This window comes from Rhipicephalus microplus, chromosome 2 (genome assembly GCF_043290135.1).
Source record: "Rhipicephalus microplus isolate Deutch F79 chromosome 2, USDA_Rmic, whole genome shotgun sequence".
NCBI classification, from domain to species: Eukaryota; Metazoa; Arthropoda; class Arachnida; order Ixodida; family Ixodidae; genus Rhipicephalus; species Rhipicephalus microplus.
In genome coordinates this window covers 150,096,140-150,119,927 of record NC_134701.1, presented here as the reverse complement: position 1 = coordinate 150,119,927, position 23,788 = coordinate 150,096,140, and the positions used below count along the sequence as shown (strand labels likewise).

The window sequence follows — 23,788 nt, the reverse complement described above, 5'->3', positions numbered from 1 at the left end:
TGTAGAGCAATGCGTGTACTAAGGACAGGTACTAACCGCGGAGCGGAGCTCTGATAGTTCAATAACTGAAAAAATGAGATTGGGGTGGATCATAATAGGCAAGCATTTTCAGAGCATGAATGGAATTCTGCCACTTACACTCAAAAGGGAGGTATGTAGCACTCGCATATTGCCAGTACTTACATACGGAGCAGAAACCTGGAGTCTTCCAAGGAGAGTTCAGCTTTAAATCAGGACGATGCAGCAAGCAATGGAAAGGCGAAAGAGATGTAGAACCTTGAGAGAGAACAAAAGAGGAGAGTAGGTGAGGTAGCAAACTGGGGTTAAAGATATAGCTAAAATGAAGAAGAAATGGACATAGGCTGGGCACGTAGAACGTATGCAGGATAACCGCTGGTCAGTAAGGGTAACTGACTGGACGGCAAACGCGCGAAGGGAAGACAGGAAGTTAGGTGGGCAAATGAGAATAAAAAGTTTGCAGGTCTACCATGGCAACGGAGAGCACACGACTGAGTAGATTGACGGATCATGGGAGATTGATTGATTGAGATGTGGGGTTTAACGTCTCAAAACCATCATATGATAATGAGAGACGCCGTGGTGAAGGGCTCCTGAATTTTCAACCACCTGGGGTTCTTGAACGTGCACCAAAGTCTGAGCACATGGGCCTACAACATTTCCGCCTCCATTGGAAATGCCGCCGCCGCAGCTAGAATTAGATCCCGCGACCTGCGGGTCAGCAGCCGAGTACCTTAGCCACTAGACCACCACGGCGTGGCGGATCCTGGGAGAGGCCTTTGCCACGCAGTGGGCGTAGTTAGGCTGATGAGTATGATAATTTTCATTGCATGATATATTACCAATATAATAATAAAGTCTCAATCTCATGGCTTCACTTAGCGTGCTCACCGTTTTTGTCGCGTTATCAGCATGGTTCAGGTAGCACGTCAACTAGCAAGCTTTATTTCGCCCGGTTCTCACATTACATGACTTGCTTACTACGGTTTTATTGAGATGCGGCGTAATTACCACGGTCTTACAAAACTCGGCCAAATTATCTTGGTGATGGCATGTCCTGGCCTAACTAGCCACGTATATCACCCAGCCAAATCTCTAATAAATCTTCCGCACGTGCTTGGGGGCTAGCACACTACGAAGACCACAGTAAAGGCGCGCACCGGCCGAGCAGCGTGATATAATACCCAGGTAGACCTAGAATAACACATGACCTCAAGCTTAGCTGTGGTCGTGATGTTGAGAGGCACTCGGCCGGAACAAATTTTAGAGGCGAGCATGCTGATTATTCTAAAGCACACCTAGCGCAGGCTATAAAAGCTTCAAAAAATTTGAACAGTTCCTGCTGAAAAAAATATTGTCACGAAATGTTTCTGCGACATTTATTGCGTGGGTGCACTTTTCCACCCAGTGAAACGACGATCAAGGGGGAGAAGGTGCCTCTGGTTTGAAAACACCACCCAACTTGTCCAGAGTTGTTGACGCAATGCCGGGCTCCATTATAACCAATGAAACGCAGCGTGCTGTCAGATTGATTCATCTTTTTCGCAATGTTGCATGGCTGCTCGTTTGCGTCATGCATGTTTGCGCTGACTTTTGGCACCATGCAGTTACGTCAAGGCAGGGCGATCTTGCGTGGCGATCCTGATATTTAATGATGTCGACGGGAGAATCTCGCGCATTCAGTGTTTTGCTCTTCTCGCATGAAAGCAAGACACGCTCGAGCATTTAAAGCGCGAAGCCCCCTGTGCTGACGGTACAGGGTATCAACTGTGTCTCACACGTTCCTGAACAACTGTGTGATACATGCATGAACACAGATGTAATATACCCAATTTTCAGGCAGCGCAAACCCTGGGGTATTTCTGATGAGCACTATGCGAGGGGGTGAATATTGAGTACCATCATTTATCTTGCGATTGCGAATGCCACTTGGTGCGGAATTCGTGATATCATGTGTCCAAGTGTATGTTTGCAGCCTATTTGACCAGAACTGTATAATCGTGTCCATGGAGATTAGTCACCAGGCTGATTGTTGTACCAAAACAGCTTCAACATTGGTGCATCCACGCCGAATGGTGCATTAGCTGCCGTGCGCCGACAGACATCGTGAGCGCCCGGATATCAATGTACAGTTAATTCAAATATTTTTTTAATACTCGGTTCACTTTCATGTGAGACCAATTCTTATTAAGCAGAAATCAACCAATTTTTTTCTGTTCATAGACGGACGCATGCACATAGACGACACAAATAAAGCGTTTTCCTTAGAGCTCCGCTGTAAAATGCAATGACGCTATACATATAGCCACGTGATCTGAACCGCCCCTCCACCAAGTCTCCGACAGAAACGAAGACTTGGAAAGCGCCTTTCAACTTCCAAGCGTACGGTGAGCCTCGTAAGGCAATTTATAACGCACTCTACTAGATGGAAGAAGCACGCCGTGACCAAATCGGAAAACGCAGTTTTTCTGCTCGACCCCCTATAGTGGTCTCCCATTCGTGCGGCAGCAACACCCTAGTTATCGATCATTTGTATCTTCAATCGATTTCTTTTATACCTTTGAGTGTTCTACTTTTTCATTCATTTTATTCCTTCTGAGCACATGAACCACCTTCCTGAACGTTCAGCGTTTCCGTATAGCCACCAGTGAGCTATTTGTGGTATCGCAACAAGCAGCCCGTATTTCTCGCAGAGGAAAGCAATAATGAAGCACATGCACTAGGATTTAGAAACAAACGCATATATTGCTCCTTCATGACTGAGAAAGCCATCGTGCATGCTATTCTTTACATATGAGTTTTGGTAGGCACAGTGTTCAAAACATTCCAGAGCTTTCCGCAGTACTGCTCTCCCGGCCCTCCCCTTCTACGTATACGTTGATCTTTCTTTGCGGTCGTGGACCTTCGACGCGTCGCCATCTTTGTAGCAACACGATGGCGCTATTTGATTGCTGCGAGTTGAACGCGACGGTTTCATGGATCCCCGCTTTCATTTCACCGTACTTCGATGCGCCCCAAGTTCTGGAAGAGGGTATACAGGAAGGAGACAACAGTGATAACGAGACGCATAGTGTAGTACTCGTATGCATGCACTTGTCTGTGTCCTACTATTCTATTTTGATTCCGGCACTCCAAGTGACAATGCCTACTAAACATCTGTGAATAAACCTTGCACAGGTGACTAAAAACACACTTGCTGAATGTTTTTTCAGTTCCGCAGAAGATTTATTACAGGGTGGTTTTTATTAAATAACGCAGTTTTCTTGTTAAAAAGGTAAAATCGTTAGGCATTTGACGTCTTCGCCGACGAATTCCTAGCAGGAGTGGAAATATTTTCCCACTGAATATAACACTTTCAAGTGATTCCATAACAAAAGCATTTTACTTACCTTTTTATTATAAATTTATTGGTGGTTCTTTAAACGGCCAGTCCAATTTTCGAAAATCGAGAGTATCACGCGTAGTTTCAGACATCCATCGTCCAATTTCCAGACTGCGATGCAGGAGAAACCGAAAGTGAACCCACCGGGTGCGAAGGAAGGGTGGTAGTAGGCACTTGAGAGTAGTAGGCACTTGAGAGTAGGACGGACACTTGCGTTTGGAAACTTGAGAGTAGAACGCGATAGCGTATTCGATCCCCAGGCGCATTGACTTCTCATTATTAGCCTTGCTTCAATTCTCGGTGCCTTTCTCAACTGTTCCGTAAAGAGACGAAAGCCTGTGCGCGTAACATTGGGCGTTTTTACCTGTCCTATAGAATGCCTATACTGAAAGTACATTTGTTAGAAGGAATGCTGACAAAATTTTGTGTGCCAGATAGCCCGTGATATCGATTCGTTTCAACATGTGCCTATGTTCTGCAGTATATCAACTGTGAATGGGGCTTGTGAGTTATTTTTCATGAATTTTGAAGCTTGTCTCTGTCATCGCACGCTATACGCCGTACCTCGCACCAGTGTCATTTCGGAAGTGACTCGACCATAACTCCCTACTTTCCTCACGTTACCACGCTGAAGACGATACAGCGAGTTATTATCACGTCATAGTTGCCATTACCGTTTTGCCACGTTTGTGCCTGTACACTACTACTCGGCGGCTGCTCGCGAGTCAGTGGCAGCGGAGCGCATGTTAAAGGTATTGTGTTTATTTTCCCGTTTACTATTCGAAAAGCCTTCTCGACGCAGAAGGGCTTCACAGTTCTGTGTCCTGACGTGGTCGAGCGCTGCACACTCTAGGTGCTCGTAGTTGCACCCTGTTGCTTGTTCTTTTTTTTTGGAACACTTTAAACCGAATTTCAAGCTGGTCGGCACTTGGCGGTGTAGTAATCTGTCGTGCGCGGAAGCAAACAAAGTCTCGTGTTTTGACTTACAAGCTCTCAGCAAAACACAGCAGGAAACACACGCGAAGAGAAAATTTTAAAGCAGTTACGCCTTCAAGTTACCTCTACGCTGTATTCTTTCCTTTTTTGGATTAGGTATGAGCACACCACGCCTTCGTAATTCAAGGCGCAAACATACTCTGCTCGTGCCTTTGTTAATACTTTTGCAGCTTATGATGAATAAATATGTGTGAGCTCTTCATGATGTGTGGGCAATGGCGCAGTTGACATTCCTTGACCGCTGGCTCAATTCTATGCTTCTTGCACGCAATCTTACTTGCGTGGCAGAACCGTCGACAACACGAAAACAACATAAATAGCAGCCTGAAGTTGTCTTTACATTGCGACAGCCCCACCTCATTAGCACCATTTTCATTCTACATGAAGAATTACTGCATTTTCTTTTATTTTACGCATTGTGACGCTCAGTTATGCTATTGCTAAGTCATCATCTCTTTTGTAGATAGTACACGCAAAACAGGACTTGCCACTGCCTCCGGCATTTTATATCGATCGTATTCAGTTCACCAATTTTATGTTTAATGCCTCCAACGCTGGCGCGGCGCTTTTTACACATACAAACGGTCTTGAATCACGGTGCCAGCGACTGCATCTGGTCGCCATTTGTTCATATTGTATTAGTCTCCTGCTGCGGACAGCGCCATTTATTTGTCGAACTTGGAAGTAGACAACTGGAGTATTTTGAGGGCGGTTTCTTTCTTTTAAAAATTCTACTTGGTCACTTGGGGCTGACTACAATATCTGTGATTCTTCCAAGCTCACTTCTGACGAGCTCATTACTGCGTATTTTTTCTTACGTCCTGAACGCATTAACTAAGCAGGTGGAGTTTAAAAGTAAATAATATTTCAATTGAAGGGCTCCTAATCCTTGACAAGGGTGTCAGTTTTTCCGGGGGCTTCATAGAGACCCACACCAAGAAAAAAAGAGAGATGACAGGCTGGCGAAGTTTGGAATACCTAGTGGAGTATTTAGGACTGCATTGGAAACTAGAAAATATGTAGACAGAGTGCTCAGTGTGACCTAATTCTTTCTTGCTAAAAACAGTGCGAAACAAAAGAAAAAACTAAGATGAAAAGCACGAAGCATCATCATTTTGTCCACCATTAAAATTATGCGCTATTTATGGCACCATGATTTATCAGCAACAAGCTCAAGTTTGTTCCATGTCACGTGAGTTCGACAAAAAAAAAAATACGGTAGCCTTTGGTCCATTTCAAGACGTCCTCTACGTCGCAGCCTTCTTTGGGGCATACCATGTTTTCGTTGCAATAAAGCCATAAACATGGGCACCGGCAGGGTCATTTTTTCAGGCATACTAGTTCAATGCGCCCAGCTCTCGCTTAAGCTTTCCCTCTGTGACATTGTTTGACAAAAAGCGTATGCACGGAACGTTCTGTAACGTCTGCGGAGAACTTTGAAAAAGCAATGCAGTGCAATAGTTATGTCTGTTTCTCAACATTCCGAAACCACGACACGAAAATTTGGCACACCGTAGTGTAGGGCTCCGGAAGTTTACACCACATAATGCAGTGTAATATGCACTGACACTGCATAGCAGATGGGATTCTGCCATTTTGCCTTCATTGAAATGCGACCACCAAGCCAGCGATTAAACCCACGACTTCCAGGGCAGCAGCCGAGCACCTTCACCACTGAACCACTGTGGCAGACAAAGTTTTGCAGTATTACCTAGATAATAAATATGCTCTTGAACTGACTGGTTACAAAATACGAAGCATATATAAGTTATGGTTATACATCTGGATAGTATGTAACTATGCTCTACAGCGTGATACGCTGAATGAAGGCGATGGAATACGTATCGGGTCCAATGTGAATGCACAGATTGTATTCCTTTCACAGCCCTTTATTTCGGAAGTAAAATAGACGGTGAAAAGCGAATACATTCGCCATCACAACCGGTGTTATTAACACCCGGAGGTGCCTTATGTTGTCCACGTTCAACGACATCTCTCTGTGTAGCATGCCGTGGGTGTCGGCTATAGTGCACGATACTTAGCAGACAAAGTCCTAGTGCATACCTTATATGTATATTTATTTATTTACACTTCATTTACATCGCCGTAAGGCATTACGTTGGGGAAGTACACATGAGTAGTTTCACGACATAGCTTGCAATTGATACAATAGATACAACAAATACAACAACACTCAAGATTATATTTATTGAAGAAGTGAGTGGCAATGTAGTTGATTCGTTTGCTTGTTTGATGGATTAATTTTTTGAAGTTTAAGCTCTTTCGTGTAGAAGAAACACGCTGATCAAGAACAGTGCTCCTATAGTTTCTGACATGTTGATATCAAATAATTCGCAATGTCGTAATATACCTTTCCAGTAAAAAATAAAAGGTTATAAACACGTCTAAGAATGTCGGATGGGCAACAAACGTGTCGTGCCTAAAATCACGAAAACAAAGCTATTCATTATTAATCGCGTAATGTTTTTTTTACAAGAGGAACTAGGACCTTTGCTAATTTTCCACAGTAAGCAAGGTGAAAACTTTAATATCTTCTGAGATATGCTCAAACCTCACTGTTTGGGAGAATGTAGAAGTGCTGCTTTCATAAGTACTATTCACTTCAGGCGCACCGTGCCGCCACATTGTCTCCCACCCACCAATGATCTCTGCACCCTCACTTTGCTGCATAAAGAAAGAATTGATTATGTGTCATAAACACACAATAAATGAATGAAGTATTGCAAGATTACAAAAAAAATGTGTATGCACAATTCGAAAGATTACTAGCATATGATAACGAGTTTATATCAATATTACTGTATTCGCGTATCTCCATCTAGAAAGACAAGGAAATTAGGCAGCATTCTTTTGCTTTTCCACCTCCTATCAACAACAAGCGTTTCACTTGCGCAACATTTAGTACACATGAGCAATGGGTCGGATCGGAGAAGGAGGGCACTGATCGGACGTCTACTATGCACCAATACACTTTGTATCTCATGAACAACATTACTTGATGACTTTCTGTTGCCAGCTTAGTTGCCACGTCACTTCCAGTTGCAGAAAAAGTGCTTCTTACATCGTCTACGGCTGGTTCGAAATGAATGATTTCCGGCACAACGCAAAGCAAAAACAGCGCCAATCCTCGAACGGCAGGGGCATCCTTAGCGAAAGCTTTTGTTTTGGTCTTTTCTGTAGCCTCGGTGCTCTAAGAAGGCGCGATGCAATCATCTCGTTACGAGACCCTACGGACAACGAGGTGGCAACAACACTTCTTTCCGCTGGGAATTGGTTCTCTATCTACGCAGCCTCATTTCTTAGCCGGTAGCGTATACCGAACTATCGGTGAAGAGATGCTGATAACGGTGATTACCGAGAGTGCTGTCACTCCGACTACGTTTTCTTTTCTTTCATGTTTGCGAAACAATGCCCGTTGGACTGTATACTATGCAAAGTATTGAAAAAAAAGTAAGAAATGAACACGTGACTGCCCTGCAGGGAAAGAAAACGTTAGGAAGCTGCCGCAACAAATGTTGCAGCATCTACGAAAGGGTCTAGCCAACTAAGTTAGTTTCCACTCAAGCGTGCATCTGTTTTCATTACAACTGCCACGTCGACAAGAGATAAACGGGAGACTTACGTCAATGCTTCTCACCTCTTCCATGTTGGTCACCCAAGAATATTTATTAGCTGTCGTTGTGGAAAAAGTATAAAAGAAAGTCAACACTAGAGGTGGTTTGCAAACTGGTTGCTTCCTTTTTTTAACTGTTGTTGTGTCACTCAAGCTTGTTTTCCTGAGAAAGCCATAGCGACCACTTGGAAAAATATCAATTGGGGAAATTCGGTATTGTGATTTAACATGGTCTTCATATATTTGTTGTCCGAGTGTTAATTCTCGCCAACGCATTTGCTCTTAGACTGAAATATTGCGGTGTTATTGTACTCAAGTGACAATTTGTTTGAAAAGAAGGTGTTTTTCAATTCTTTCCTTGTTAACCTCTCCCCCCCACCCCCCCACAAAAAAAGCTACCATCGTCAAAAAAGTGCACGCCACAGAAATTGGGTAAATTGCCCTTCAGATCACTAGCTCATCTAAACTGAAGAAAGCAACCGTGAGCCCAAATGACATGCACGTGCCAGAGATTTCATCATTATAAGCGGGCGCGTGCCACAGATATTGGGCAACTCCGTTTTCGCACAACTTCCTCTAAAAAAGACAAAGACAAGCGCTAGCCCCAAAATTGCCGCGAACCAGCAGCGACGAGCCAAAGACTGCGACTACGTACAACAGAGAATACTAGGAAAAAAACTGGCCACGTATCTGCATGTTAATCTGCAAATGTCGTCCAAAGACGATAGTATTGCATGTGGAGAGAGTGAACAAAACATTTATTTGATGTTCTCCACCAGAAAATCAGTGAATGGTATTCTGAAGGCGCTCTGTTGGAGTGCCTCGAGCATGCAACGGAGGCGAACGAGTGCATCAAGTCACGTCACACTTGAGACATGAGTGCTATCTGGCAAGTTTCTTTTAATACGTTGCGCGTTCGAGACGGGCGTGCGCGCCCGTCTCAGAGGTGATAAGGTGCAGAACGCAAGGGGACGGGTCGGTGCCACCACCGTGTCATCTTAGCAAAGCGTTGGAAACACTCGCATTTTCGTGCAAATATTGCATGGTCAGCGCAGCTTGATAAACACTACGGTCCTTAGAATTACTTATATATGCTTTTTGTAATAAGAGACGCACATGCAGATCATATACGTGCTGTTGTGGTGCCTCAGACAGGCGCATTAATTGCTTTTAAAGACAATCGCACAAGTATGAACGCTGAATTTTGAGCAAAATTGGTGGGCGCTGCAGATGGGCTCGGCCGGGGTATCGGCTGGTGCCGTTTAGAGTACCCGGTACCGTTAAGAGTGGACAAACAGACAAATGTACACACAGACAGATCCAAATTTTTTATTTGAAGGTCCCCAAGAAAGACTATCGTCTTTAAAAGAAAGGCAACCACGGCTTCGAGAAGGCCCCGCCGCGGTGGTCTAGTGGCTAAGGTACTCGGCTGCTGACCCGCAGGGCGCGGGTTCGAATCCCGGCTGCGGCGGCTGCATTTCCGATGGAGGCGGAAATGTTGTAGGCCCGTGTGCTCAGATTTGGGTGCACGTTAAAGAACCCCAGGTGGTCTAAATTTCCGGAGCCCTCCACTACGGCGTCTCTCATAATCATATAGTGGTTTTGGGACGTTAAACCCCACATATCAATCAATCCACGGCTTCGAGAAGACCCTTGAGCAATGGAGATGCTCCGGCGACGACGAAGCGCCCATGTGGTGTGTGTTTCTGTTGTGATCGAAATCGAACACCCTTTTCCTGACAACCAAGGTAGAAGCAGCCGACATCTCATAATTTGGACTGCGAAAGTACCGAGAACTAACTAGATTCGTCTTCAGCGTCATGCAGTTTGGTGTTTAAAGGCTTGCGGGTCCTGATGCAATACAGGCACTTTATTACACTTCGTTGCAGATGAAGACTTTATGAATAGAGGTGTGTTATAATAGGGAAACGTTAAAGCTGTTGCAATGACCTAACGCCATCAAAACGTCGCTCATATTGTTGAACGGACCCGAGGTGAGTAGTATGGCTCGCCCGATCTCCAGGCCATAGGCTACTTATGGACAACCTGTTCCTTTCTAGCGTAGCCGAGAAGAGTAGAGGAGTTTGGCCAGTTCGTCTGCCCTATACGTGCTGGGTTTGTTATAAACAGCTTCTAACTTTTAGTAGAGTGGAGGTAAGTGGGGAACTTGCTGAATCCTGAAGCGTTGTGCTAGAAGCTGCGGTAAGCTCTCCATAGATTCAAGACTGCCTTCAACAGCTCCGCTGTTATAATGTCGCTCATTTTTGTGTGCGCTCTCAGCAATTAACAAAGGCCATTCGCCTATAGTATGTCCATATTCAAGACATTTTCATACTTTACCTTGACCCATAGTTTGGATCTCTGGAGGCTTTCGAAAGGTTGCAATGAAGTCCTCTTGGTACCTTTTAAAACAAGTATTGATGATTGATTGAGTGATACGTGGGGTTTAACGTCCCAAAATCTTAAAACGAGTGTTACTATGCCTGCCTGTCTCGATGCTTTAACCTTTTGTCGCTACCATAAGGGCACAAATTACTAGAAACTACCTTCAATTGTAGGTTACGTAGTTCTGGTGCACTGCTGCTTATGAGCTGCCGGCACGGCCTGCCCATGAAAGACGACAATGAAGCAGACTAGAGCTTCAGAGCACTGTTCCTATATGCTTGTCCTTTATTTGTTTATGTCTTCTAGCGCTGCTTTAAGGATAAGTTTAGAGCTGGCACGCCACTCGGAGTTGCGCGCCGCTGAGGATCAGTCCCGCCGCAGCTCGTATCAGGTAATGATTCGTTTTTGGTAGTAAGCTATCTCCTTAACGTTTTTAAATATCTAGGCCACCCGCCGACCCTAAGACCACATTTGACGCCCGACTGAGGGTTCCTTTCCATTGCATGCTGCATCGCCCTCAATTTATGTGGAATTCACTTTGAGAGCCTCCACGTTTCTCGTACGTATTGAAGCACTGGTAAGATACTGAGAATACATTGGTTATATCAGCTCTATATGCTGTTGAAAAATGATAGATGCAACCGTATACGAGAAAGGAGGACATAGTGGGTGAGGAAACAAACGGGGGTTGCCGACGCCGCGTTAAAATTAAGAAAAAATGCATGAGCAGGGCATGTAGTGCTTAGACAGGCTAACCACTGACCTTGATTTAAGGGCAACTGAATGAATTCTCGGAGAAGGCTAACCTGCTAGAACAAGACACAATAATAGGTGGGCAGATTAGATGAAGAAGTTTGCCATAATTCGCTATGCCCGCAAATTTCAAACGGTGCCCTGTGCGATTGAAGATGTCACACGCAGGAGGGACAACCCGATTGCCAGCACAGGAAACCATAGGCCATGCGGACGCATGACCTAAGCCAATTTAACCAGATGGACTGGTCAGCTGCACCTAAACAAAATAGAAGAAGAGAACACTTTCTCACGCAATGGAAAGCGCTACGTGCCCGCCACATTAATTTCTCTAGGGGTGAAATGTTACATTTTAGCTGCGTCTCCGAGCATCAACGAAGCTTTGCGAAATCCTGCGCTTCTTACAGAAGGGCGGATTCACAAGAATTGACGTGTGAACTGGAAGGCACTCTGAGGTACACGTACCGAGCCTGCCTGACGGATTTGCCGCATCAATAGGCCACTAGCAAGTAGCGCCGTCACTGCTGCAAGGGACCAAATGTTTAACATGGTGATTGTTTGCAGACAAATTGGGATGCGTTCATTACTTGCGCAGTCAAGAGCGGGGATTGAGTTCTTCCACGGAAGACAAGCACTTAACATCCCATTCAGTAGCGCTTGTGTCACCCTCATGCTCAGGCTTTAGTCGTGCGCAATTCACTGCACTCACATTTTGCAGGTTTCATCACCATAATTGAAACATGCATATCGAAAAGAATGCACACGCGTGCTTATCGCGATGTCAAATGCTTCGACGATGTGAAAATTATTCGAACAGCTATGCCGCTCGGAATCGCGGTACTGGTGAAATACGCAAAAAGTTAGCCAAGAGGTGTGAATCGTGGCCGTGACTGCACGTTTCATTGCTCCAACCATTCCACTTTCGATGGTAGAGCTGCAGTGTGTGTGCATGCGGTGCTCCGTAATACCCGCAATGATCGTGCTGCGTGAAGTACACAAAAAAACTATGCCATTCTGTTTATCTCGTTCGACATTATACAATAAATACAAAGTGACTTACGAGCGTGACAAAAGACTAATGCACGAATTGACGTTAGGTGTAACTCAATCCTCCTGTGTTCGCAGGTGATCTTTTGTATTCGCTGCCATTCTTGATGCTTTCACAGCCTTATACGGTCAACATGGCAACTAATCCGTTCCTGTTCTACATGCAGATTCTACTTTTTGCTGGAGTGACCAAAGCCAGCGCATCTCAAGCAACAACGAACATTACCGATGAAACCACGGCGGCATGCTGCGACAGCGTATGGTTTTCGCTAAACTACACTGAAGATGGGATCAAGTCACGTGCAGCGCGGTCTACGTCACCGGACCCGGCTTTAAATGTACCTCGTCGCACGGCTTCCTTCAGTGGGTGTGTCAGCTGGCCAACGGTCAACATGGCAACTAATCCGTTCCTGTTCTACATGCAGGTCTGTAACACTGCGTCTTCCTGTAAATCCAGTAACCGCTGTTTTATCCAGCTGACATGCCCAGAGTGTTTCAGTGCTATAGCTATGTTTGTGCAGGATTTCGCATGTGCTTTGTTGATTCTTTGCGGTGATATAGAATCAAACCCAGGTCCTACCACCGAAGAATTGCTCACTGAGATTCTAGCGGGGCAAAAGGTGATACAGAAAAGGCTCGATGAAATTGAACAGAAATTTAAGGTTGTCGACTCGACAGCCTCTCTTATTAAAGAGGTCTCCTCAGTCACCCACCTTCTGGACAAGAAAGTGAAGGACATGGAAAAAAAGTTAGTCGACCTTGAGGACCGCGGGAGAAGAAACAACCTTTTGGTGTTCGGCGTTCCAGAAAAACAGAATGAAACACAAGCAGACCTTGAGCAAAGTGTTGTGAAAGGTATTTTCGAAGAGGTACTAGGCACAAAAATAACGTCTATCGAAAGGATTCATAGGATAGGCCGTAGTCATAGTCGCAAACCTCGGCCTGTAATCCTAAAGTTATTTGACTACCGCGAAAAGATTAATGTTTTGAAAAACGGCTATAAGTTAAAAGGACAGCGAACTTCTATAGCAGAGGATTTTTCCGCGTGCACTAGACAGAAAAGAAGAAACCTGTGGGAGAGCACAACTGACATCAGAAAGTCTGGTAAAAAAGTTAAGCTGATTCACGATAAAATTAAAATTGAAAACAATCTTTTTGAATGGGATGACAGCCAAAAAATGAGAGTTCTTGTTCAGCGCAAGAATACTAGAAACGAACAGTGACCAGCGGTCGTTAATAAACCATTCCTTTGCCTCCAGTTTAATGCTCGCAGTATTGTGAATAAAGTTGACGTGCTGGAAAGTGTTATTCTCTCGTATAAACCTCAGGTAGTCGTAATTACGGAAACTTGGCTGCACAATGACATATCCGATTCTGAAATCGTCCCGCCAGGCTACGCTATCCTTCGTAATGATAGAAGCTCCCGAGGGGGAGGAGTTGCCATTCTTTACCAAGATACGTTACATATAAACAGACTTTCCCCTATAGCTGGTGTTGAATGTGTCATCGCTAAAATATGCCTGAATGAATGCAGCTTAGTAGTAGGTGGATTTTACCGCCCCCCAAATGACAACAGTACATTCTTCGAGAAACTAAACCAATTCTTATGTGACAACGTCGTCCACATCAATAATTTTTTGATAGCTGGTGACTTCAATCTGCCATCCATTGATTGGAGTAACGAAATTCCGGAGCCTCTTAGCACTGTTGCAGAACAGTTAACTGATCTAGTTTTCTTTCATAACCTTTCTCAGTTAGTCAAAGAGCCAACTCGCATCAGCAACTCAGCGAATTCTATCCTAGACCTTTTTCTCGTTAGCAGAAACCTGCTTAGTAAAGAACCCGTAGTTGCCGTTCTCGATGAAATATCGGATCATAAGTTGATTACATTGACACTGAATCTTGGCCATGTGCCTAAAAAGAAAAACGAAGTGCGTGTTGTCCCGGTTTTCGCACGTGCAAATGACGTGGGCATTTTGGATGCAATGGATGAATCGTTCTCAAATTTTCTTTCTTTCTATCAATCAAGTGATTGCAGTATCGATGAGTTATGGCTATTTTTCAAAAATCTCGTTCTTAAGTGTATCAAAGATTTTGTCCCTATGAAAAGTAAAAGCATAAAAAAATTTTCAAAACCATGGCTTACTAAGGAAGTTGTTCGCCTTGAGCGCAAAGCGAAAAGGATAAGAAAAACGTGCCGGCAACGCCCCTCTCCTGCGAATGTATCGAAACTGTGTGCCATACGCTTGGCTCTTAGGGACAGTATCGCTGAAGCTAAAAATTACTACTTCAACGTGACATTAAAAAACTTTCTCTACACGGCTCCGGCTAAATTCTGGAGACATTTTTCCTCAAAGCAAAAATCGCAGTTAAACCTTACTGTGAACGGTGGCAACGTGTCGGATAAACTACAATTAGCATCGACTTTTAACCGCTTTTTCTGCTCCGTATTTGTACAGGATGATGCTAGTGACCCATCTTTCATTCCTGCAAAAGATGCTCCGTCTATAAGTGATATTTTTGTGTCCGAAGAAGGTGTGCTGTCACTGTTGTTAAAATTGGACACAAAGAAAACTCCTGGAATTGACGGCATACCCAACACCTTTTTAGTCAGGTACGCTGAATGGTGCTCCAAGTACTTATGTTTAATATTTAAAAAATCGCTCTCAGAAGCTCAACTACCAACAGAATGGAAGTACAGTAAAATTATTCCGATACCGAAAGGTGGGGACTCGCGCCAAGTAACTTGTTACAGGCCAATCTCCCTACTGTGCTCCTGCACAAAGACGCTAGAGCACATAATTTTCGCGCACATATCGTCGTTTCTGGAAAAGAACAACCTTATTGATAATAGGCAACATGGTTTTCGCAAAGGTAAATCTACAGTGACGGCACTCCTTGAAACCGTGCATGATTTTGCTGCTGCTATTGATGCTCAATCTCAAATAGACGTGATTTTTTTGGATTTCCAAAAAGCTTTTGATTGTGTTTCGCATTCAAAACTAATAATAAAGGTTAGGGCAATTCTAAAGAATACTGCATTAGTATCGTGGATAGAGGCCTACTTGCGCCACAGACAGCAATGTGTTTCAATTGATAATGTTTGCTCAACTCCTGCAGCTGTCGGGTCGGGCGTTCCACAAGGGTCGGTGTTGGGGCCGTTATTCTTCCTAATATTTATAAATGACATAGTTGACCAGGTACCGGTCAAAATTAAACTATTCGCAGATGACTGCGTAATTTATCACAGAATTGACAACCTTCATGACCACGTCCAACTAAAAGAAGCTCTTCAGCACGTTGAGAAATGGTGTGAAACCTGGCAAATGAAAATTAACCCCCAAAAGACCGTTCTCATGAGGATAACTAGAAAGAATTCACCGCTACAGCTTAGCTACAGCTTAAATGGAAGCGTATTATCCAAAGTAAAATCTTTTAAATACCTAGGTGTCATACTCACATCGGATCTTCGGTGGAATGAGCACATTTCTTACATAAAGAAAAAAGCAGTAACTAAACTAGGATACTTAAGACGAACTTTGCGCCAAGCTCCTCAAGATATGAAGCTATTAGCCTATAAAACGTTTATCCGACCAATAATCGAATACGCATCGATAGTATGGGACCCTCACACGAAAAGGAACATTGTCCACTTGGAAAGTGTTCAAAGAAAATCGGTACGCTTTATTTTTAATATGTACAGCTGGCGGACATCGGCAAGTACGTTAGTGGAAAGGGCTGAATTGGAACCCCTGGAATTACGACGCCACACGGAAAGACTAGGGTACCTATACAAAATTTATCATAATAAAATAGGAATAGAAAGGGATCATTTCATTCAACCTGTAAGTAAGCGAATCACACGTTCTCATCACTCAAAAAAACTACGAGACTATAACTGCCGAACAGATGTATTTCACAACACATTTTTCCCACGAACAGTAAGGGAATGGAACGAGCTCCCAGCCGATGTCGTGGAACGCATGACCACAGCAGATTTCATTTCAACACTTCAGGCTCATTTGACGACTGTGTAAATGTACGAGTTTACTAATCTTCTTTGTATATGTTCACTTGTGTGTTTCTACTTTTATGTATCGTCACCTTATATGTAAGGAAATACATATATTCTTTTATTCCATGTATGTATTACTGGCATTTAGAATATAATGGTTACAGTGTAGTTACCTACTGCTGTGATGATCGATATAACTGATGATATTATTGCTGTAGAAGAGTACCTAGTGTGAAGCATGCCGTTATCGCTTTCTTTTGCGCAGTATGTATATATATCATCTTTGTATTCCCACTCCTGCTTACAGCCTTTTTTAGGCTAGCAGTATTTTGCAAATAAATAAATAAATAAATACGTCCAGTGAAAAATCTTCGCCTTCAAGACGGGTTCTTACAACATCACTGCTGAAGTGCAAGCTGAATAATTTCTTCCACTGAAGAAGTTCTTTCACTTCATGTCACCATGTCAATAACAGGAGAGACGTCTGGGTGTAGAGAATATTTTCTTCTTAAGCAGGTCAACAATCAAATCGCTTGCATTGTGCTACCACCTATCAGTGAGCTTACAAAACAGGTGGTGCAGCGCAGTGCTGAAAGCAGCAAAAGCAAAGGATGGCATTTACGGCGTTAGCGCTACGGCTATGGTATTGTGCAGCGAGTGAATCCTCGAACGAGTGAAACGTCTCTCGTATGATTGATAACAACCCTTCTTTGGTAAAGGATGTTTTGAAGCATTGTCAGTTTGAGACTGCTCCGTAATAGAAGGTAAGGCACTTCGCGAGCTCGTGCGACTTCTCACTTGCAATTTTATGGGATTCATCCAATACAGCAACACTCACGATTGCTCTATAACAGTAATACAGGATGAGTTTCGACTGAAAATGTGACACGATTACAAATATTTTACCTATATATGTATACTTGCGTATAGGAGCTTCTCGAAGCTGGTGTGTGTACGCCGTGGACTATCATTCAAAGGGACAGTTGCCATGCATTTTTAAAAATATTTCGCACCTGGCAAGAACGAATTGAATTTATCGTGTCACGTATTGTCCGTGTGTTCACTGATGCAGGCAACACGCAAAGCCGCGATCTTCGCTTTTTTTTTGTGGGGGGGGGGGGGTAACACTTTAAGAAAGAGACTAGCACAGCCGAACAAGAGACAGACTGCATAGCGCTACCATTCGGTCGTCTATTTACCCTCCTAGAGAGCACGCACCGGAATTCCGCTCTTTGGTGCAACAGTCTATGGGCATTGCGAATAACCGGATAGCAGGGAGATAGAACCGGCGTTTGTTGGCGAAGCATGGGCGAAGCTTAGGCCCTGCGATGGGCGTAGTCAGGCTCGTGACGTTGCTGATCATGATGGTGATAATGACGATAATGCGAAGAGCCAGGTTTGAGGTTCTTGCCTGCGACTGGCACTGAACCCTTTAGAGGCAAGAGGCGTTATACCAATCAAGACATCTTTACTCATCAAAACCTCAGCCGTGAGCACCCGTGTGCGGCCGGTGACGCGAGGCTGCGAGCATGCCCATGTCTTTCGTTCTCTCAGGTATACTATCGGACACTTGCAGACGCCGCTGCACTATGCTTCGTGGTGGATTATCAGCATTCTTTTGTATTCCAAATGTGAACACTTTCAAAATATGTGTTAGAAAAATTGAAAATAAATTGCCTAACTTTATCAAATGCATTGCACTGCAGAATACTATCAGTATTCTTCAACAACACCTTTTCGTACAATACGTCTTATCAGACGCTAGAGGATGCTGCAACAGACAAAAGTGCTAAATTTCACTTGGTTTAGGAGGAGGAGGAAGAAAGTTTAAGCGGAAAGACAGGGAGGTTAGCCAGTTCTTAGACCGGCTGGCTACCTTGTGCTGGGGAAAGGGGTGAGGGCAATGAAAGATGTTAAAAAGAAATGTTGCGAAGAGAGGGAGAAGTTACAAAAAAAATTGCGACAGAGGAAAGGCAACATCAATGAGTATAAGACACTAAAGTCTGTCTCTGAGGCCAGTTGTCCGCAAAAAGCGCAGCAAAGCTTTCAAAGCCTTCTGGGCTGAGGATGGGCTCGGCCAATGACCCAGAATCCTTTGTTCCGACAAAGGCCGATTGTCTAGTCTATCCAGAGCTGCAGTGAGTTCTTGTCTTTGCACGTTGAAATAGGTGCACTCACATAGAAGGTGCGCGATGGTTTCTTCGCAAGTGCAGTAAGTGCATGTAGGAGAGCTGGCCATCCCGATGAGATAAGAGTATGCGTTCGTGAAGGCCACTCCAAGCCACAGGCGGCATAGAAGAGTCTCCTCAGCTCGAGATATCCTTGGGGGAAGACGAAGCTGCAGATCGGGATCCAAGTTATGCAGGCGTGCGTTTGTTAATTCTGTCGAGTTCCACTGTACCAGTGTGAGGTCACGTGCAAGCGAACGAAGTCTTGTAGCTGCGTCGGTTCTTGAGAACGGGATGGCTGCGTATTGGGTACCATCGTGTGCAGATCTAGCGGCCTCATCTGCGCGGTCATTGCCATATATACCGCAATGACCTGGTATCCACTGATACACTATGCTGTGCTGTTTTTCGGTTGCTTGGTGATGAAGAAGCCTTATTTCAGCTACTAACTGTTCATTAGGTCTACGGCGAAAGGGTGATATAAGACATTGAAGAGATGCCTTTGAGTCCGAGAAGATCGACCAAATTCCCGAAGGTTCTTTCACTATAAACTCCAGAGCTGCACGAATGGCTGCAAGTTCTGCAGCTGTCGACGACGCGTCAAATGCGATGTCATGAATTTAATTGTGATGTGCCTCGCGGGAATAACCACCGCCCCTGCAGAGCTTACTGAAGACACCGAGCCATCCGTGTAAATGTGAAGGCGTCCATTGTGCTTCTCTTGCAGGAAAAGTAATGTGGCCTGTTTCAGGGCTAGATGCGACGACGTTTTCTCATTTTGGATGCCAGGAATTGTAAGAAGGGCTTTGAGCGGGTGTAGGCACCATAATGGTATCGGCGGCTGTGCTGCATGCGTGAAGTGCAATGGAAGCACTGCGCAATGCTGAGCTACAGTTGTGCTGAACGCTGAGTGGGTCCTGGAAGTTTGAAGTGAGGCTAGGTGATGAGATGGAAGCCGAGCGAAATGTCTTATGTGCATTCTCAAAGCGTCTACGCGGATGTATGCGTTGACTGGATAATCACGCGCAATGATGACTGTCGCTGCTGTAGACGCGCATCTCGGGAGACCAAGGCATATTCTCAGGGCTTGGGCTTGGATCGACTGGAGGACGCGCAAGGTTGTTCTTCGGATCCCGCAAAGCACGGGCAAGCTGTATCGCATATAACCGAGGAACAAAACAGTGTAGAGTTGGAGCATTGCTTTTACCGATGCACCCCACGTTTTTCCAGCAAGAAACCTCAGTACGTGGGTGATCATGGTGAGTTTAGTTTTCATATGGGCGATGTGAGGACTCCAGGAGAGGTCGCGATCAACTATGACTCCGAGGAATCGGTGGGTCTTCACTTGGTATAATTTTAAAAAGTACCAATAATGAACGAAAACGTGAAAAGAGATGTTGCGGCTGCCCTGACAGAAGCTGATTGATAATTGGAGTGTAACGTCCCAAAATCACCATAAGATTATGAGAGAAGCTGCAGCGGATAGCTCCGGAAATGTCGACCACCAGGGTTTATTTAACGTGCACCCAAATCTGAGCACACGGGCCTACAGCATTTCCGCCTCCATCGGAAATGCAGCCGCCGAAGCCGGGATTCGATTCAGCGACCTGCGGGTCAGCAGCAGAGTACCTTAGCCACTAGACCACCATGGCGGGGCCCCCTGACGGGTGCGTTTTTCACAATGATAGAGAGGGCAATCGAAAAGATGTTCATGAGGGTTTTAAAATGTGACGTAAGCAGCGCGCGTAGATAAGAGGGAGGGTTCCGTCATCTCTGTTCACTTTCTCACTTATCGTTTAAATGAGAATGGGTTCTAGGTGATATCTGGCAGGCAGCAGACTTTTTATCGTTTTCGAAGATAATGCCGTTATCTCAATGAGTTCGATAGCTCAAGCTCTCGGCGTGCTCAGCCAAGGCATTCCAAGGCACTTTTTGTGACGTCATTGACATGCTGTTTGGCCCACCGTTTAAAGTTTTCTCTCTGGCCGATATATATAAAATCACAGTGTTTACGTGAGATCAAACAAATGGCGCCATAGAAATTTTGTTTTTTAAAGCTGGCGTAATCTTTTCTTCCGCATTTATCAGCCGATGACGCAATTTCTACGTAGCAACGTGGGCTACACGGGCGTCGCAATGACATAGAATGTGGGTGAGACCTCACATTGTGCAGGAACGTACGGTGTACGGCAAGTCTTCTTGGCGACACACGGTTAGGACTTGACGGCTGAGGCAGTTAGCGTTCCAGTTTTTTCAACGCAGATTTCGGGCAGTGACTTGCTGAGGGATCTCGGTGCACTTGCTCCAGAGAGGCAGCCCTGCTGCACAGCGTTGTGCAGATGGGGTCGATTCTGGTGCCAAGTAGGGCAGCCACCACTCTCTTTTGGTTCGTCAGGTGCACCGAGTCTTAATATACAGATACCTGCCCGAGTACGTGCTCCTTTTTTACATAAAAAGCGTCCAACTGCACCGGTCACGTTTCACAAGGACGTTTAGGAAAGGTAGTTTGCCTCCTCTTTCTAGGCCGTGAAATACTTGCTGAGGGAGCTCGGTGCACTTGCTCTAGAGAGGCAGCCCTGATACACAGAGTTGTGCAGATATAGTCGAGTCTGGTGCCAAGTAGTGCAACCACCACTCTCTTCTGGTTTGGCAGGTACACCGAGTCATAATATACAGGTACTTGCCAGAGTACGTGCTCTTTTTTTTACATAAAAAGCGCCCAACTGCACCGGCCACGTTTCACAAGGACGTTTAGTAAAGGTAGTTCGCCGCCTCTCATAGGCCGTGAATTGAATGGATGCTTCAAGGTTGTTTAAATGAAGTAGGAATGAAGATTTTTTGTTTAATTATGCAAAACACGGTGTCTACGTAACGTAAGAAGATTTTGGACGGTTCGTTGAAAGAGCCGAATGAATAATTTTGCAAGCATTTTATTGTTAAATATTAAGCTGTTAAACTTGAATAGAAAAAAACTGCGTGCAAGACCAATGGCACCCAGAAAAATATTTTCAGGCCTGCTCTCTGCCACGGTGACGTCAATCGCTTTGCTCAAGTGAGCTCTGGTAGACGAAGCTGCGAGTCCACTGCCACATCTCCTGTTAAAAGACTACGTGTTCGCGGCGGGTTTTACATGCTTGCCAGCTTTATTCTGTTTTTTGCGCAGAAAAAAAAGCAATGGTACAATAGTTTATTGCGCTTGAAAATGTTTGGAGATATAACTGTGGGCCATTTCTTCCATAAAAAAGTAAGCAAGGTTGTGCGCTATCGAACATGTGCTCGATGTATAAGAGTGAAATTTCGGGGCCCAACAAAGTGACGAATAAATAAAGTAATTCTTATTCACTATTTATTCGCACACACACGCACGCAGACGCACATTATTTACACCTGCAGAAAAACTGTTCCTACTTATTCGCTAGGTTTGTGTAGTTTCATTTGTACTCCTACGAACATCTGTCTTCATAGATTCGAACTTATAGAGGAGAGTGCGTATGAGGGTGGAGACCATTGATGACGAGTATCAGGATGATGACCAGTGCAAAAGAAAACAAAATCTTTCATTTTCTAAAAATCTATTGTTACCTACTCAACGAGCAGCCTTTCCTCTTTCAAAGTGGTGCTTGTCGCTCATACAACTTTAGGCCTGGGAAAAATGATAGTACTGGGTCTAGACTAAACCGTGTAGCCTCCGTGGGTGCTTATACAGAACTGCCGGTTCTTGGATTGGTATATCTGGAAGGAATTCTTAAATATTCTAGCTTGAAGTTGAGGTCTCACACACGAAAACCATCAAAGAAGGCGTTTTACCGTAAGTGTCAACACACATCTAAATTTCAAGGAAACAAACATTTTAGGCTGGGGTGCTGACTAGACTGGCGCAAAATAAAATACCACAATAAATTTGTAAGAACACCAGCAAGAAAATACTTTACACAAAACCGGTGCTCTAAGCTACGCAACATAATTTCTTGTATTTTTCTCAACGAAGTTAACAGATGCGACACAAGAAGTTCACGTTGATAATTACCAATAGCAAAATGTTTATCAACCCTGAAGGATAAACACCTGTTCTGCAAACGTACCACCACGGGTGTTTTATAATTTCTTGCCAGGGCTTACGCCAACAAGTCAGAACCACAAATACCTTTCTTTCAGAGCAAGAACGGGACTTGGTAGAGTTGGTGTCATTAGAACGGCTCAGAAATATGTAGTACAGGCGCACGTACCTTCGGGTCACGAAGAAAACGGATGTCGACGTGGGATTGACGAACGACACGTTCCGATTTCATTCTTCTGTTGTTCTTAGGAAACGAGAACACTGAACACTTCAGTCTTTTTGTCGTGGCGATTCACCACACAGCATCACCCAACTGGTCGAATTTGCAGCCGTACACATGCGAATATCCAATGCACAAAGCGCATCACATGTCCACGCTGCCTTTCACGGACACAGAAAAAGATGGCCTTCTCAAGTTGCCAACAAAGACACCGGCACCCCACGGAAACGTTGGTCAGGCTTGAGAATCTATATGTCTTTCGAGCGACGAGAGCAAGCGTAAGAACGTGTGTGCAGCGACACACACCAGCCAATATAGATTGACGTCACAGCCCACGGCCGAGACAGTGAACCGCCCTGAAGTTATCTAGGTGGCATTGGCAAGACGGCACTCAAAATTCATCATAATTGAAACGACGGATCACACGTTGAATCAAAATGATGGAACCCTTCCTCTTATCTACACCTGCTGTATACGTCATATCTAAACATCTTCATGAACATCGCTCCATTCGTCTTAACTTTCATTGTGAACAAGCGTCGTAGCAAGGGAGCCGAGACGTATTTTTTGTACTTTCTTTTATGGTTAGTTTTGCTTTTTTATTAAACGCGAAGCAGAGTTTTGACTAGCCTGTGTAACACTGTCCCTCCGTTCACACCAGGCTTCCCTGGCCACAGGTTTTGGGGTGGTGTCAAGTAGGTCACCCCTTTCCTCGCAGTGCTTGTGCGTTGACGACACTCTCCCCGTAGCCTGTTGCCGCTCGCTGCGTGTTTTATCCGCAAAACTGTTCCTCCCCTTACCCTCTCTCTGGCCTCGCAACGCCGTATGCTAGTAAAAAAACGGCCCCGTATCTGTATGTTACACTGCAAATGTCGTCGAAAGACGGTAGTCTTGCAGTACTTTGTATTCCGGAGGCGCTGCGTTAGAGCGCCTCGAGCGTGCAGCGGAGGTGAACGAGCGCATGAAGTCACGTCACACGTGAGACATGAGCAGTATCTAGAAGTTATCTTGGAAAATGAAACGCGCGCCATGCGCGCCCGTCTCGGAAGTGATAAGGTATAGAACGCAAGGGGATGGATAGGTGCCACCACCGTGTCGTCTTCGCGAAGCGTT

The 23,788-nt window shown here is 44.7% G+C and overlaps 1 long non-coding RNA gene across 1 annotated transcript in view; it reads right to left on the bottom strand.

Moving 5' to 3' along the window:
• The window catches only part of LOC142796410 (uncharacterized), a 160,590-nt gene extending 137,652 nt beyond the window's left edge, over positions 1 to 22,938 (bottom strand). The window contains exon 1 of the long non-coding RNA XR_012893820.1: positions 22,625 to 22,938. This is a non-coding gene — a long non-coding RNA (uncharacterized LOC142796410). The remainder of the gene's footprint in view (positions 1 to 22,624) is intronic.
• Between the last annotated feature and the right edge of the window lie 850 nt (positions 22,939 to 23,788).